This window comes from Neophocaena asiaeorientalis, unplaced genomic scaffold (assembly GCF_003031525.2).
Source record: "Neophocaena asiaeorientalis asiaeorientalis breed wild unplaced genomic scaffold, Neophocaena_asiaeorientalis_V1.1 scaffold623, whole genome shotgun sequence".
NCBI classification, from domain to species: domain Eukaryota; kingdom Metazoa; phylum Chordata; class Mammalia; order Artiodactyla; family Phocoenidae; genus Neophocaena; species Neophocaena asiaeorientalis.
The window spans coordinates 593,346-611,707 of NW_020172294.1; the positions used below are offsets into that span (position 1 = coordinate 593,346).

General features: G+C 39.8%; 1 protein-coding gene across 5 annotated transcripts in view; it reads left to right on the plus strand.

Annotated features, from left to right (window-relative positions):
• The window catches only part of EXPH5 (exophilin 5), a 70,614-nt gene that overhangs the window by 21,884 nt on the left and 30,368 nt on the right, over positions 1–18,362 (plus strand). The window contains exon 2 of one of the 5 annotated variants that reach the window (XM_024766362.1): positions 13,217–13,308. The exons of the other annotated variants lie outside the window; for them this stretch is intronic. The gene's annotated coding sequence lies outside the window, so the exon portion shown is untranslated. The remainder of the gene's footprint in view (positions 1–13,216; positions 13,309–18,362) is intronic. 5 annotated transcript variants of the gene reach the window in all.

The window sequence follows — 18,362 nt, forward strand, 5'->3', positions numbered from 1 at the left end:
TTGATGTCATGAATTGTGGGAAAGGGGGTAGGGAGGTGCTGGGTGGGATACAGGTCAGTTGGAAAAACTGGCAGATACCAGATGGTGGCTCTGGGTGTCCTTTGAGTTGGAATCACTCCAGTATGGTGGTTGGAGGGTCCCCACTGTTGATGGGGGCTGAGGTCTCCGGGGCTGTGGGCTGCCTGGGTCCAGGGGGCTGCTGCCATCTCTGCTGGACGTAGGGGCAGTTTTGTGGGCGCTGGGGCTCAGGCCGGGAACAGTCAGTGGCGCCTTGGCTGGGCTTGGTAAGAGTCTCGTTTTTCTATTATGTGATTGATATAGTAAGAAATATATATAGTTTAGGTATTCATCCCAGGTTCCTGGCACAGAACGTCTAAAGCCCTTAATATATCCTGAGTGGGAGGGGTAAGAGGAGTATCTTTTGTTATTCATTATAAGCCCCTTTCAACCACCTGAGTTTACATTAATGGGGTGACTCTTGGAGGATGGGGGCTGGTTGCCAGAGGAACCAATCATGTGATTAGAGGGCTGGAAATTTTAGCCACCCCCTAACTTCACCCCCGCCTTAATCACCAATGGCCGGTTATTTAATTAGTTATGCCTACATAATGAAGCCTCCATAAAAACAATAAACAACAAAGTTCAGAGAGCTTCTGAGTTGGTGAACAAGAATGCCTCTACGTGCCAAGAGGTGGCATATCCTAAACTCCATGGGGACAGAAGCTCCTGTGCTCAGGACCCTTCTGGATCTTGTCATACATATCTCTTCATCTGGCTATTTATTTGTATCCTTTAAAATATCCTTTGTAATAAATTGGTAATAGTAAGTAAACTATTTACCTGGGTTCTGTGAGTGGTTCTAATAAGTTGTCAACCCTGAAGAGGGGGTCATGGAAACCCCCAATTTACAGCTCGTCAGTCGAAGTCCTAGAAGTCTGGACTTGAGCTTGGTGTCTGAAGTGGAGTTAGTTTTGTGGGACTGAGCCCTTAACCTGCGGGGTCTGCACTAACTCAGAAGTGTTGTGAATAGAGAATCTGTTTTTCTTTTAAAGGTCTATCATGTCCTGTGTTATATCACAGCTATTTTGTACGTATCTTTTCCTACTGTTAGATCTTAAATTTCCTAGTGCTTTCAAGTCATTCTTACAAATTTAAATTCTCATTATAGTTTAATTGAATCTTTTTTTTTTTTTTCACTCAAAGAACATTTTTCAAACCTTTAGTGGTGTCAGCCCTGAGTTAATCATGGGACAAAAAACTGTTTAAGGAAGGGCATTGCAAACCAAAGAGAAACTTGGAAAAAGGCCCAGAGAACATGCAAAGAGTTTGGAATGGTTGGTACATAGGGTTTAAATGAGAGGGTAATGGGAAACAAGTCCAGACAGGTAAGTGTGGGGTCTGGTCATGAAGTTTTACGTATGAGGAAAATGAGACACATAGATGTTATTTGATCAGCCACCGTAACAAAGGGATTAGAACCCATCTGATTGTTCCCACCATCCAGGCCCAGCAACTTTACATAAGCTCAGACAGTGATGTTATGCAACCATGCCAGTCTGAGGCAACTGGGTGGGGAAAGATGAAAATAATGCAGAGAGCATCTGTGACAATTGTGTCTGTGTGGTCAGGCCACACGATGCCTCTCTTTGTACTTCCATAGAGGCAAGAGCAATAGGAGGCAAACAACCAAGAAAACTAGGTGCTCTGAAGACAACATCTAGCACTGCTCTGTGGCAAGTCGTAGTGGCCAACCTGAGCCCCCACTTAGTAACCCACAGACTGGTCTGTGAGCTACACTTCGAAGCAAATACCAAGAATTGCCAGCTCTGCCATTCTTTTGGCCTTTGCCTTGAGATTCAAAGAACTAATATTTTCAGTGATACCTGAGTTACAATAATAAGCAAAGGTGTTGAGCAGGTAAGTCATTAAAAAATGACACATAGCCTATAAACATATGAAGTAATGTTCAACCTCTCCAGTAATAAAAGAAAAATTTTAATGAAAAAATTATTTTTTTCTTATTAGATATCAGATTATCAAGATTAATAATAACAATAATAACTACTGTTGGCAAGGATATGGGAAAATTGGCACACATGTAGAATCTGCTGGTTGGAGAAAAATTTGATGTAAGCTTTCCACAGAGCAATTTGTCAATGTATTTCATCAGTAATTAAAACATGGTCATTCTTTCTGACAATTCTACTTCAAGGAAATTTATCCTAAGAAGCTAATTAGAGAGGTGCACAATGCTAGGCTGGAACTATGTTCATTTCAACATTATGGCTGTGAAAAATTAGAAATGACTCATGTATCTAATGTTAGGGGAGTAGGTACACATCCTATGGCACGAAGACACAATGGTAAAAGGATATTGATGTAGTGCAGCATTCTTAATATAATGCTAAGTGGGAAATGTTGGCTGCAAAACAGTATTTATAGTTTAAAAACATTTTGAAACATGTATACATGTATAACTGGCATGTTGAGAAATTAGGACTCATGGGATATAATCAGAAAGCACCTTTAGTTTTGCCTTTAAATGCCACTGGATAAAAACATGGGCTGTCCCATGACTTTTCTGCTCACTTTCAGGTAGTAAACATCCTTTGGTCACTTGAAGACACAAAACCACTGTCTCAATTCAATACAATAATTAGATTGTCCAGTCCCTGATTAATTCCAGTGTTATTCAGAGCAGTAGCCGTTTCCCCTCACACAGCCACAGCTTGCGGCAGTGAGAAGCCTGTAACAGTAAGGAGGGGTTTGATCCTACCTTTTCCCTGTCAGCCTCTACTCTCCATCCCCTCGAAGGTATTTCTTGACCATTCCAGAGTTGAAGTGGAGGATGGAGGGGAGGAGAGGTACATGTTTGGGTGGGGGTAGGGGTGTATGTTAGGAAGCTCTTTCTTGACTGGGGTGGCTTCACGGTCTCTGAGGCCGGGCAGGTGTTTAAATATGCCTCTTGTGTGCTCAGGTGGGGTTTTCAGGCTCTCTTGATACCCTGATGTGCCCTCCCCTGCTCTCTGCCAACCCCTCCATGTCCCTAGGAATCTTGTGATTCGCTCACAGCCTTTCTATTAAGGTTTCTTCGCCTCTTGAGCCAGCTATCGTGGACATGAACTAAGAGAACCTCAGCCCCCCCTCAGCCTCTCCTGTGGCCCATGTCTTGTCCATGAGAAATGTGTAGAACTGTTCATGCATGAGAAACTCTGGAAGTGAGGACTGACTGCCAACTGAGCAATCTCCCTTCAGTCTCCCCTTACTTCCCTCACTCTAGGCTGGCTGGCCCCAGTTTCTCAAACTTATGCTTCTTAGGCAGGAGTTAGACACCAGTTGTCCTTTCCCCAAAACTCTAAAGGACATATATTAAGCTCTTTCAGTGGTACTGTTGAAGCCCCTCTGTAAAAAAAGACTCTGTGTCTCTGCTCTTCTGAACCAATGTGGGTAAGGGGACTTGTTACCCTACCATGAGATCCACCCTCTTAACAGATTTTTCAGTGCACAGGACAGACAGTATTGTTATCTACAGGCACAGTGTTGTACAGCAGATCTCTAGAATTTATTCACTCATGAATAAATGAAATTTTATACCTGTTAATTAGCAACTCCTCATTTCCCCCTCCCCCAACCTCTGGCAACCATCAATATATTCTTTGCTTTTATGAGTTTGACTATTTTAGAAACCTCATATAAGTGGAATGATGTATTATTTGTCCTTCTGTGATTGGCTTCTTTCATTTGTCATAATGTCCTCAAGGTTCATCCATGTTGCATATTGCAGGATTTCCTTCTTTTTTACAGCTGAATAATATTCTATTATATGTATATACCACATTTTCTTTTACCAGTTCATCTATTGTTGGGCATTTAGATTGTTTCTACATCTTGGCCATTATTCATAATGGTGCAGTGAACAAGGGAGTGCTAATATCTTTTCTGGACTCTGATTTCAATTACTTAGGATAAATACCCAGAAATGGGATTGCTATATCATATGGTAATTCTATTTTTAATTTTTTGAGGAACCTCCATGCTGTTTTCCATAATAACTGCACCATTTTGTATTCCCATCAACAGTGCACAAGGGTTCCAATTTCTCTACATCCTTGCCAACACTTGCTGTCTATTATTATTATTATTATTACTACTACAATGGCCATCCCAACAGGTGTGAGGTGATATCTCATTGTGGTTTTAATTTGCATTTGCCTGATGATTGCTGACATTGAGCATCTTTTTATATATCTATAGGTCATTTGTATGCCTTCTTTGGAGAAATGTCTATTCAAGTCCTTAGCCCATCTTTAAATTAGGTTATTAGGTTTTTTGCTATTGAGTTGTAGGAGTTCCTCGTATATCTTAGAAATTAACCTTTTATCAGAAATATAGTTTGCACATATTTGCTCCTATTCCATAGTTACCTTTTACACCCTACTGGTTGTTTCCTTTGCTGTGCAGAAGGTTTTTAGTTTGATATAGTCCTCTTGTATACTTTTGCTTTTGTTGCCTATGCTTTTGATGTCATATCCATGAAATCACATCACACGTCCTGATGTCAAAATATATTACAAAGCTACAGTAACTAAAACAGTATGATACTGGTGTAAAGATAGATATATAGACCAATGGAACAGAACAGAGAGCCCAGAAATAAATCCATACATATATGTCAACTGATCTTTTTTTTTAATATTTATTTGTGTATTTATTTTGGCTGCACCAGGCTCCAAGTTGTGGCATGCGGGCTTCTTAGTTGCAGCATGCAGACTCCTTAGTTGTGGCACGCGGACTCCTTAGTTGCAACATGCATGCGGCATTTAGTTCCCCAGCCAGGGATAGAACCTGGGCCCCCTGCACTGGGAGCATGGAGTCTTACGCACTGGACCACCAGGGAAGTCCCAATGTCAACTGATCTTTGACAAGGGTGCTAAGAATACACGAAGTACAAAGGATAACCTGTTCAACAAATGATGTAGGGAAAACTGGATATCCACATACAAAAGAATGATATTGGACCCTTGCCTTACCGCTTACACAAATATCAACTCAAAAGGCTTACACATAAGACTGGAAACTGTAAAAGCAGAAGAAAACATAGGATAAAGTCTTTGACTTTCTTTCTTTTTTTTTTTTGGTTTGTTTTTATAAATCCTACCAAACAAATTCTCCTACTGGTCTTCTCACAATTCAATTGAGTATGTGGAATCACTTGCTTTCATGCCTCAGCTAAAACTGAGACAGGCTGGGTCTCAGTATAACATCCTGTTACCCCTGCTTTAAAATGCTCTGTGGACATAGGCACACACAGCAGTATCTCTGGTTGTGGGGATTATGAGTGACTTTTTTTTTCAAGCTTTTCTGCAATTTTCAAGTCTTCTGTACTGAGTGTAACTTCACTTTAATAATTAGAAAAACAATGAACTTAAAAATTGTACAATAGCAAATCAAAGTCAGTTTTGTTGACATTAGAAATTTCCCGTCCCAACCCTGAAGAATTCCCTTGTAAAAAGATTTCTACATGTAGCCTTTTCAGATGACAAGGAACACGCTCTAGTTTACCTCAAGTGATGGGTGGCACTCTATTGTAAGTCTGCAGTGGGGAATTAAGGAAACAACAGCCTCAGCTTGCACAACCAGTCCTTGGGAACAAGAACAGTGATCACAACATAGCAACATTCTGGTGCCAATCAACCAGGCTGGTAATCTACCAGACTTGTGGCTCAACTACTTTGTTCTGCTTTTCCCTGTTCACTTCCATGGCCATGGTTGATTTTCTTCTTGCAACTTTCCTTTCTGCTTCAGGGCTTCTGCCTATTCCAGACTCTGTTTCCTCATGGCTTCTACTTCTGGTACTGCTTAATGCCTTCTCAATGTCTCTCTCAGCCGCTGTGTCACTTTAGTGTGTCTTACTTGTCATAATGATTTCAAGACATGTCAAGAGGAAGGATATGAATAAGTTGTTAATTACTCTCCAAAATAGAGCACATCAGTTAGGCAGCATTCTTTTTTTTTTTTAATATTATTTTATTTTTTGAGTTTTATTTTTTTTATACAGCAGGTTCTTATTAGTTATCTATTTTATACATATTAGTGTATATATGTCAATCCCAATCTCCCAATTCATCCCACCACCACCATCCCCACCCACCCCTTGGTGTCCATACGTTTGTTCTCTACATCTGTGTCTCTATTTCTGCCTTGCAAACCAGTTCATCTGTACCATTTTTCTAGATTCCACATATATGCGTTAATATACGATATTTGTTTTTCTCTTTCTGACTTACTTCACTCTGTATGACAGTCTCTAGGTCCATCCACATCTCCACAAATGACCCAATTTCATTCCTTTTTATGGCTGAGTAATATTCCATTGTATATATGTGCCACATCTTCTTTACCCATTCATCTGTCAATGGCATTTAGGTTGCTTCCATGACCTGACTATTGTAAATAGTGCTGCAATGAACATTGGGGTGTATGTGTCTTTTTGAATTATGGTTTTCTCTGGGTATGTACCCAGTAGTGGGATTGCTGGGTCATATGGTAATCCTACTTTTAGTTTTTTAAGGAACCTCCATACTGTTCTCCATGGTGGCTGTATCAATTTACATTCCCACCAACAGTGCAAGGGGGTTCCCTTTTCTCCATACCCTCTCCAACATTTGTTGTTTGTAAATTTTCTGATGATGTCCATTCTAACTGGTGTGAGGTGATACCTCATTGTAGTTTTGGTTTACATTTCTCTAATAATTAGTGATGTTGAGTAGGCAGCATTCTTGCTCATGTTTAGCTTTTGGGTCGATCATGAATCCCTGGTTCAGTTGATTAGGGTCAGGAATGTGAAAAATTTTGGATCACATAACCCAAAGCCTAGCAACTACCCATGACAATTTTGCTAGTGAAATAGGCTCCCAACATATCATGGACTGCCCGTATGCTAGAAAAGCGGTCCATGTCTTTCAGACAGACCTACCACCATGTTTAATTCATTACCTCTATGGTTTAATTGAGTCCTATTTTTGGATATCAGTAAAGGGGCCAGAATTTACAAAACAAAACAAGATGGAGAGAATCAGATATCCAGTTTTATTTTTCTATGCTATACATTACTTCATCACATCCTACCTGAAAGAAAACAAACATTTTTGCAAACAAATCCAAAGTGATTCAAAACCAAATAATGACTTTTAAAATTTAATGTCATTGTTAATAAAGAATAGACCACATCCATCTACAATACCAAGTAAACAGTTCTTTTCATTTCCACTTTTCTTCTGTAAAATACACCTGGCATTACTACTTCATTACAACTGACATTTCTTCTCATTTTTGAGAAATGGTTGACTGTTTACAGATTGAGTACAATTCTGTACCTCTTCTTGATGCACTGAGACATATTCATATAAAGTACATAATAGCTTCTGATGTTACATTATCATTTTTATTGTGTAACAAAGCTTCATTTAGGACTTTTTTCCAAAGAGCCATTGAGATTTTATGATAAAGCATTTAATACATTATAAAGAATGATCACAATTTTTTTTTGTTATTGAGAAAGAAAAATTTAGATACTAGAATCTGAAAGTTAAAATGATAGTAATAATGCATAACAACAGTATTGCCAGTAAAATATCTTTTATATGTGTTAAGTTTCCATAAATAAGTTACATAATTTGGAGTAGAGACAAACATTTGTACTGCTGGCATTATTTCATTTCACCCCAGGTACTGATTTTGTTATAGAATTATTCTAGGAGTGCTTAAGAGTATGTTTGTGTAAATAAATGTAACTACATCTAGAGACAAAAAACTTAATAAGCTCTTCTGGATAAGATAATACCATATGAAAGCAGTTTGTGATAACTGATCAGAAGAGTAATAATTATCATTAATACCATTTAGCAGAGGGATTAAAGGGAAATGTTCAAAGCAAGCCCTTTGGGATATGATTCTGCAGTAATTTCTGTTGAGGTGGAATGTTGGCTTGTCAGGTCAGTAGAAGGCAAGAAGCCCTTTTAAAAAAACCCAAGCTGATCATTGTGAGGCAAGTTTGCTAGAGAGCACTTGGAAAAGCAGCAGCCCTTTGGATAAGGATTACTTCAAGGGTTAACTCCTTTTGAAAATGTATTGTAAATTGTAATCCAAACTAGTGAGCTTTAATTGATGCCCACGTCAAACTTTCTTTGAATCGTGAAGTGGGTAATGGTCTGCAAGCCATGGACTTTCTGAACCTCCGTTATCCCTGATGGGAACCCAGAGGTTCCCATGGTGGTGGCATTTAGGAAACCTCAAGCATTTTCTCAGCGTTCTGTGTCCCAAAGCAAAGACTAAATAGCCATTTGAGAACTATCTTTCTTTCCCCCTTGGCTTACATATTTGGTCAGTGTGTAGGTTAGGGGTGTGGCGGAGGGAGTCTCATATTACATTAAGTTCCTTAAAGTTAAAGCTACTTCCAAAATGTTGGATTTGAGTTGATTCTCTAACATCTTTAAGTTTTCATGATACAGAGAATGAATTAGTTAAGTACGATAATTGTGGGTATTGAGACAGTGAAGGCAATATCGTCTTGTGACCTTTCTGCCTGGACCTGGAATGAAACTATGGGGGCATCACTTTCTTTCAACCTTGTGGAATTGCCTAGGCTCCTCTGATAACATTTCTCTTTCTGTATTTTTTCCCTGTCAGGACACATTATAAGAATTAACATTAAATTGCCTGAATATGTGAAAAAAAAAAAAAACATGCTCTGCATTCTAATTCATGAAAATGAAAGAATGCACCAGATTTGCATGAGAACAGTTGTCTTGCTACCTAACTCTATATAACTAACAGTGTAGAGAGTGTGGTCAGAATTTTGGATGTAGTTGTCTTTGAGAAGAAGCCATGAATAATATAATAAACAAAGCCAAGATGTTGAGGTAATATACTTTATCTATTGATCAAAACTTATTGGCTCTAACCTGCCTTGCAGTTGTCCTAGTAATATAACAGCCTTACAAGAGGCATTCATATCCAATTCTGTAGCTCTGAGCAGCTTCCCTACACTTGTAAAACCCTAACATTCAACTTGAATTAACTAACCCTTGCCTTACAAGTTTCAGTGGAAGATGTCTAAGCATCTGTGTAAAGAGAATAAGTGAGAAGCAAAGGCTAAAAACTCTAGTTTTTAATATTCTTGTATTCCTTTGTTGGGTTATTCAACAAATATTTAGTCACTGTTTGTTGTGTGTTCAGAATGTCTGGCACTCTGCTTAAGGAGCTGGCAATCCAGTGATGAGACACCCAGTGTGAAAAAAAGTTCAGAGACAAGTGAGCATTGAATAATTCAGGCTCTGGAAAACAATCTGGAAATAACTGTACTCACTCAACACATGTTATCATGCTGGGTAGTGGGATCTGAGGCTAGGTAGAAGCCTAACTCTTTCACTTACCACTGTATAACCACAGGCAAGATTTTTCACACTTCATGGTTTCAACTCCTTTTACTGTAAAATGAATATAATAATACCTACCTCGCTGGGCACCCATAGTGATAAAATGAGATAATGCATGTGGAAGCACCTAACACAGTGGCTGTCACACAACGTATGCTTAACATTTAATTCCAGGTGCACGTCCCTCTGCAGGGAATGATGTGCTGTGACAGGGTGCAAGGTTCCCATAACATTCAGCAGCGTCATGAAGGTACTAGATATAACATGAAATATTGTCTTCATCTTCCATAAAGTTATTGTCAGTTTGACAATAAATCCTCTTCTAGTTGTTTTATTTTAATCATGTGATGGATCCAGAGTGAAGAAGCAGAAAGAAAGAGTGAAGGGAGTGAAAGGACAATTGACACATGAGTACAATATGAATAATTGGGACTCTTCAGGCTGAAATACAGAGGCCCAAGGGAGACAGAGTTTGAATCTTATGAACTCTCAGACAGAGCTGAATATGGATTTGTTCACCATGTCTTGAAATATTAGAGTATACCCCTTGAAATATTAGCAAAAGCAATCTTAGCATGATAAAATGCAGGAAACCACCCTTGAGAACATCTAGTTCAAATCCTTCATATTATAGATGAAGAAATTCTGGTCCATAGAGAAGAGTTTCCCAAATTCTTACTCATTTGTTCATCAAGGGCTTACTGATCCCCTACTCTATATCAGACATCATTCCAGGAGACAGGGTAGGCAAGGTATTTGCTCTTATGGATTATATTTTAATCAATAAAAAAGTAAATAAATGAAGAAGATGATTTCATGTGATGATAAATGAGATAAAGAAAAATAAACCAATTAATTTGATAGAAAGTGACTGTAGTTTTGGAGGGTCATGGAAGACCTTTCTAAGGATGTGACGTTTTAGCTAAGGCCTAAATGTTACAAAGGAATGGCCATGAGACAAATAGGGAAGAGCATTCCGTGGAGAAAACAGCAAGTGCAAAGCCCAGTGGAACCAGCTTGGCTTGCTGGAGGAACAGAAAGAAGGCCAAGTGCTGAGTGGTGGGGAGAGGAGTATGAGAAAAGTGACAGATAAGGCAGAGAGCCAGATTCTGTACAGACTTGAAGACCAATGGAGTTTGGACTTCTAAGCATGACTGGAAGCTCCTGGAGAGATTTAAGCAGGGGAGTGGGATGCATAATGTAACTAACTTGCTAAAAATGTCACTCTGGCTGCTGTGTGGAGCCTGGATGGAAGGGAGGTCAGAGTGGAAGCAGGCAGAGAAGTAGGGAGTTCCAGTGTTTGTCCAGGTGAGAGATGGTGGTGGCTTGGGCCATGGAGGTGGCCATGGAAATACTGCTACTTGCTAGACTACAAATTCCAGGAAGGCTTGGAGCTGTCTCTTTTGTGCACTTTTATATTCCAAGCTTCCAGAACCGTGCCTGGAACGTAATACCTACTCAAAAAATATTAGTTGAATAAATGAGTGAATAGTTACTTTCTGAAGTTAGACTTGAATCAGGTTTAAGATAAGTAAAAGTGTAAGTTCTTCTCAGTTCATGTATGTTTGCCTTAATAGAGTTTAAAACAGTAAATGTTCTTTAGACCTTCTACTAAAATTGGTGCAATATTCTTAGCAAATCATGGCCCAAACCCTGGCATCAGCCAATGCATTCAGTGCAGTGTGAGGTCCAGTCCAGTGACGTCAGTAAGTCTTACCCAGCGCCCCCCAAACGCCCAGCCCCCCACCGCTGTCTTGAGCATGGCATTTAGGCTGTGTTTGTGGAATCTGCAATACAAGGTTTGGTTTTCTCACAATCCTGCTATTAATTTAAGTGCAACTTGGAGATCCAAGAGGGGTAGGTGGCCCATGATAAATAATTGATGCTTTTGAGTTTCTCTACAGGAAAAGGAAAAGCCTAAGGGTAATTCTCTTTACTGCCTGCTATCTACCTCTGTTGATACACAAGTTCCATTCCCCACTCTCCATCCATCCACCCCTTTACTGCCTGTTCTGTCATTTTGCAGATCACACTCACTTAGTATTTCATTTGTGCCAGAACAGGTATATGGGCCTTACATGTATTAACTCACTTAATCCTCACAAAAACCCCATGAGGTATTGTTATTACCCTTATCCCTACTTTACAGATGAGAAAACAGAGACACAGAGAGGTTTAAATCACACAGTTAATAAAGATCAGGGATAGCATTCAAACCAGTCAGTCTGATATTAATTTGCCCTCTCAGTATTTTAATTTCCTCATTGGTAGAATGAAATAAAAGTATCTACCTCACAGAGTTCTTGTAAAGATTAAATTAATTAATATAAGTAATCATGCCTGGTCTAGAATTAGCATCATATAAATCTTAGTTATGACTAGCTTTCCAGTATTATTCCTATGGAGAAATTATGTTTCACATACATGATTTTTTGTGTGTGCAGGGTCACCTCTCTCACTTATGTCAAATACTGACTGAGTTGCTTCACAGCGATGAATGTAGAACTCATTCATTACTCCAGAAGTTGAGCAAATATGTATTGATTGATCCTGGGTCAGAGACCGTGCTAAGCCCTGGGGCACCAAGAGAAATGAGACACAATACCTGTCCTCAAGAAGCTGACAGAGAGTGAAACCAACAGGAGCATGGCAAGCAATTCAATACCGTTTGGCAAATATAGAGGTGACAATGGATGTTTTCCCAGGTGGTTTGGGTAAAAGGTATAAATAGATTAAGAAAGAAAGAAGACAAACCTAAGAAGACAGAAAGCCCTGAGGCCAGATGAGGGGCTGGCACTTAAACTCTTAGTTTGGCCTTAGTGTGTACAGCTCGTCTTTTCTATGGCACCTTCCTTAGAGTGATTAATCAGTAAGAAATGACTCACTGTGATCTGAACCAGTACAGGAAGTATACATCCTTCATGTTACTTAGATTATTTTTTCCTTTTGTTGTGACTTTGTGTCACATGAGAATAAGCATTCAAGAAGATTGCACAGGTCAATTTTTAAAATATATATATTTATTTTTGGCTGTGTTGGGTCTTCGTTTCTGTGCGAGAACTTTCTCTAGTTGTGGGAAGCGGGGTCCACTCTTCATCGCCAGTGCACAGGTCTCTCACTATTGCGGCCTCTCTTGTTGCGGAGCACAGGCTCCAGACGCGCAGGCTCAGTAGTTGCGGCCCACAGGCTTAGTTGCTCCGCGGCATGTGGGATCTTCCCGGACCAGGGCTCGAACCCGTGTCCCCTGCATTGGCAGGCAGATTCTCAACCACTGCGCCACCAGGGAAGCCCAGGTCAATTTTTTAAACATAGAAAAGGTTGTCTTTTATTTTCGGTTGGTTCAATGACAGCCATTCAGGGAGATTAAATGGGCTTTATTATCTAGCTTGGCTTGAATGCTGGTGCCATTATTTCCTGCCACTCTTTGTTTTTGTTGTCTCCTGCTTGCATCACTTTTCCTTATCTGAGTTTCCCTTCCTCTAGACTTCCTTCTATGTTTTAACTTTTCTATGATCAAAAGAACACATTTTTTCAATACACCTGCTTGCTTTTTTCTAATCTCTGCCCTTTCTGAGTCTTGGCTATGGGCTGAGCCAAAAAATAGCCTCTGATATCAGGGGCCATGGCTGTCAAAAAACAATTCTTTTCAGAAGAGCAAACAGGGAGAGGAGAGGCCAGGACCTGGATTGTAAAGCTGCTGTTACAACCACTGAACCAGGGCTTTTGCATTCTTTACTTTGCCTCTTCCTGGCTGAGAACTCACAGTAGTTGTCCTAAAGCTTTCCCTAGATCATGAGTGATAAGAAATCTGGACCTGGAAGTATCACCTTTCTGGAGCAGGAAAACAAAAGTGCAACACTTTCCCAAGATGGTGAGTTTCCTTGGGGTTTCAGGGTTTGAAAGGTCCTTGCTTGGACAGACTGATCCTGTGTCTGCTATGACACTAACTCAATGTTTATGCTGCGACTTGGACACAGTTCCCACCCCGTGCACTCATTTGTGCTTTTCTGTGTGTTGTGGTTGCTAGGCAATATAAAACAAAAATGTGTTTGAATTCCTGTGTGGGAAGCAAACTTTAATGCTGCTTTGATCTCCTACAATTCAGATGACAAATCCACTTTTACAGGATTCAGTGTAATTGAACAATTCGTTCTAGGATTTACTGATGACTGAACCTGTGAGACTAGGATAGGGTGAGGGATTTGGGGAATATTTGGGAAGAGGTCCTCGAAGGCAAGAGTAGATGGTTGATAGAGATAAGGATGCTTAGCTGCCTGGAAGGCAGAATAAGGTGTAATAAGATGGGTTATGTACCCGGAAGGTCAGCTAAGCAAACTGATAAGTGTACAGAAACCAAGGAAATAAGAAAAGTGGAGAAAAAAATGTGAATTGAGGAGATGAAAGGAAAGTGAGAACAGCCAAAAGAGGAATTGATGCCCTTGGCAAGAGGAGATGATAAGGGAACAATTTTGACAAATTTGAGATTTTTCTGACAAGAAAATAGAAGCTGTAATTCCTATTTTCTGGTCTGGGGAATTTGTTTGCTTTCAACATTTGTCTGACTGTTCTCAATCACATTTGAATACTCATTGTCACCTTTTTAATTGGGAAAAATCACTTTGAGCTTATATCAATTGCATTGTTTATTAATGGGGTTAATAGTACCCAGAGACAATGAGATAGGTCATGAGGCCATGGACTTGCAAATGAGGCATGAGTACCCATCCCAGTTCTCCAGCTCCAGCCTGCTGGCCTCTGTAAATGAGGACAGCAATACCTGTGCAGCATTGTGAGGATTATGACTGCAGAATCCTGGGAGAGGGTGGGTGCTCAATATATAGCATCTTCCCTTATTATTTGTTATTGCTATTATTTCACCTGAAGACAGGGAGATTGACCTGATTATGCTTTAAACCCCTTTTCAGTTTTTATAAGATTTCTCAATGATTTAATTCTGATGTGAGAATGATGAGTCTTTTGACCATACATTTTGTTTATTTATTTATTTTTGGCTGTGTTGGGTCTTCGTTGCTGCGTGTGGGCTTTCTCTCTAGTTGCAGCGAGCAGGGGCTACTCTTCGTTGTGGTGCACAGGCTTCTCATTGCAGTGGCTTCTCTTGTTGCGGAGCACGGGCTCTAGGCGTGTGGGCTTCAGTAGTTGTGGCATGCAGGCTCAGTAGCTCTGGATCGCAGGCTCTAGAGTGCAGGCTCAGTAGTTGTGGCACACAGGCTTTGTTGCTCCACGGCATGTGGGATCTTCCCAGACCAGGGATCGAACCCATGTCCCCTGCATTGGCAGGCGGATTCTTTAACCACTGCACCACCAGGGAAGTCCTGACCATACATTTTGGTCAGGACTTCTCATCATTTACTGAGAAGATTTACTGAGAAGATATCTTCCAGATAATCTCATCTGTGTCCATTTTTAAAAATTGTGCATAACAAACCATCCCAAAGCCTAAAGGCTTAAAATGACTTCAATTTATTAGCTCACAATTCTAAGGGACAGCCGTTTGTTCTGGGCTCAGCTGGGTGGTTCTCCTAGTCTTGCCTGGGATCACTCACTTGGCTCCAGTCGTCTGGCAGCTGGATGGCATCTGGATGGTCTAAGAAAGCTTCACTCACATCTCTGGCAATTGGTGATAGCACTCCGCTGGGTCCTCCTCTGCACATGAACACATCCTCCAGGAAGCTAGCCCCCGCTTCTTCAGACCAGAGAATCAAGATTCCGAGAGGGAGAGGGCAGAAGCTGCAAGGCTTCTTGAGGCCTAGGCTCAGAAGCCTCACAATTTCACTTTATCATTTTCAATTGGTCTAAGCAAGCACAAGGCCAGCCCAGATTCAAGGGGGCAGAGGAGGGACAAAGTCACTCTACGAAGGAGTATACCTTCTGCCATGAAAGGAACCATGGACGCCTGCTTTGTAAACAACCTACCGTGCCTTTAACTCTCTTTCACAGGTGACAAAGACAAAAGAGTTAAATATTTGGCCAAGATCACCAGCTAGAACCTGACCCTCATTCAGTGCTCTTTCTACTATTTGATGGCAGCTCAAGAACAAGCCAGAGTTTGGTTCTCAGGGAGCAGACAAGTGGGGCCAAAGACTGGAAGATAAAGAGACAACTGTGTATCATTTACTGAGCACATTCTCAATGGTTAGTACATAATTAGTCATTAAAATAGAGATGAGGACAGAGACCTGCTCAGAAAAAGGTGGACAAAGAAAAGTGAGTAGCAAAGGTAGGCAAGGGCACAGTGGAGGAGTACAAGGAAGATGGGGAGATGGGTTCATTACTCAAGGATGGAAAACAAAGGAAAAGAAATTTAACATAGAAGGAGGAACCTCAGAGGACAGACTCATTCAGCAGGTGCTAGAATGGAAAAAGACAGCCCACAGCAGACTAAGATTCCTGTGAATGAAGAAAGAGCATTTTGACTTGGAGCAGAGGGCTGGGACTATGGCCCAGCAAGAAAAGACCTGATTTAGTTTAGTCAAGTTAATCAGCCTAGGGGTAGAACAAATTACATGTATAGACAGCAGTCCCTTGTGATATGTTGAGTCAAGCTGCACTAATGAAGCAAATAATCTGTGTACTGGTGATTTGTCTATATGTATGTTGTATGTCCTTTGTAACCCTGAGGTTATTTTCTTGGGTATAAAGTGGACCGTGTGCTCTAAATGACTGGCTGAATATATAACAAACCAAAATAGATGAGGAAGAGCCCTGTACAGGCTGGCCATGAACTTGGTTCAACTCCATTTGTAAGCAACTGTCACCTCTCTCAGACTAAGTCTAGCTGAAACTTAAAATATTGTCTTTTTAAGTTTGATACATCAAGATCCCCCTGCTTTGTGTTCAGGTTTTTTTTTTTCTTTTTTGCTAATGTTGAGCTAATTTGATGTTTTATTTTTTAAGTAAATAAATGAGTCTACACCACTGGTTTTACAATTGGTGTGCTCCTTTTATTTTAGTACAAGAAGCTCAGTCAACCATTACAAGTGTACAGACTGTATTTTATAGTGCACAGGGCTTATGGGAATATAAAGCTTAAGGTGGTAAATTACTGATGCCTAGAGTAATACCTAGAGTAGACTTTTATGTCATTCATAGTTTCCCTTCCTGGGTTATCCTTACTTCAAGGGCCAGAACTATTTATGTTTACTTATTTAGTAATACGTAAACACAATGCCAGTTTTTACTACCTTACCCTTGAATCTTCTCACTCTTGGCTGTACATGTTCACCCACTTCCCTGACATCCTTGGAATACTTCTGCTTTAAAAGCCACTGGATTTCTTCAAAATCTTGCCCTTTCATGTATCTACATATAACCACTATATGGTTTTATATATAGTGACAGTAGTTAATAACACTGTATTGAATATTTCAAAGTTGCTAAGAGAATAGAGATTTTAAAAGTCCTCATCACAAGAAAAAAAGTTTGTAACTATGTGTGGTGACAGATGTTAACCAGACTTATTGTGGTGATCATTTCACAGTATATACAAATATTGAATCATTATGTTGTACCCCTGAAACTAATGTTGTAAAATAAAGTTTTAAAAATTAAATAATAATGTCAATTATACCTCAATAAATTTGAGATACATCCTTCAGGCTGTATGTCATCTTCTTAGGGAAATATTTGCTTCTGCCTCGTATAAGCAGGGCCCCTTGTTATATGCTCTCATAACACCTGTTTAATTTTTTATTGTTTGCCCCACTCTTACCCCAACAGAATGTAAATTCCATGAGGGCAAGGACTTGACTTGTTCACTGCTCTTTGCCCAGAGTTCAAACATGTGTTGAATGAAGAAATCATACTTACCACTCTTTGTTATCTTATATTTGTATAATTATTGGACTCATATCTGTCTCTCTCATTAGGTGGTAAGCTCTCTAGGATAGTAGCTATATCAGCTCTGCTTGCCATTGTATCCCTGCATCTTCTCTGCAGGAGGCTTTCCACAAATATATATTTAATACATTTTATTACAACCATGTGAAAAGTGCAGAGGAAAAGATCACATCAAAAGGGCAATACTGATTGCATTAGGATTGTGAAAATATGACTGATTTTTTTTCTCTATCTACAAGAAACATTATAATGTAAAATGATAATATAAATAAAAACTCACATTAAAAAGAAACATATATTGTACTTATCGAATAAACATAATTTTACAAAAATTAAAAGTGGAATTGATACCTGTAATTACTGTATTCTAAGAGACCGGGTGTTTGATTTTTTTCCCTAGTGTGTCTAAATGGGTGCATCATTTTCACATAGATATAAGCACAGATAAAATGTTGTACTTTGTTTTTTCTGCTTCATGTTATGTCACATGCTACATTGCCTGAGTAATTATTTTTAGCAACTGCATAATGTTCAGTTAAATTAATGTACTTTGCGGGGGGTGGGGAGTGGGAGGGTATTTCTTTAAGATACATGTCCTGGAGTAGAATTCACACTGTCTGAGTATTCACATAGAGGTACAGATTTCTGAATTCATTGGCCAAATGTTAACAAGAAACAGTCAGTGATGGATTTGAGTGCAAGTGTGGAATGAGTGCTTGAGATGAAATTAAATGAAGTGTGATTATTTTAAAAGAGAGTCAATGTTATATGGAGGCTTTAGGAAAAAATAATAAAGTTACATTTATTAGAGAGTTCCTAAGTCGGGTAGCTTGACTGTCCTCTGAAATGAGAAGGATGTGTTGAGAAGGGGGCAGGGATGCTGCTGAATGTTGGGGTCTGATAATTTGGAAGGGTTTTTGAGGAACTAGAGATCATGTACAAATGTGGGACATTAGGGAATTTCCTGGACGTCCAGTGGTTAGGGCTCAGCACTTTCACTGCCTGGGGCCCGGGTTGGATCCCTGGTTGGGAAACTAAGATCCTGCAAACTGTGAGGTGCGGCCAAAA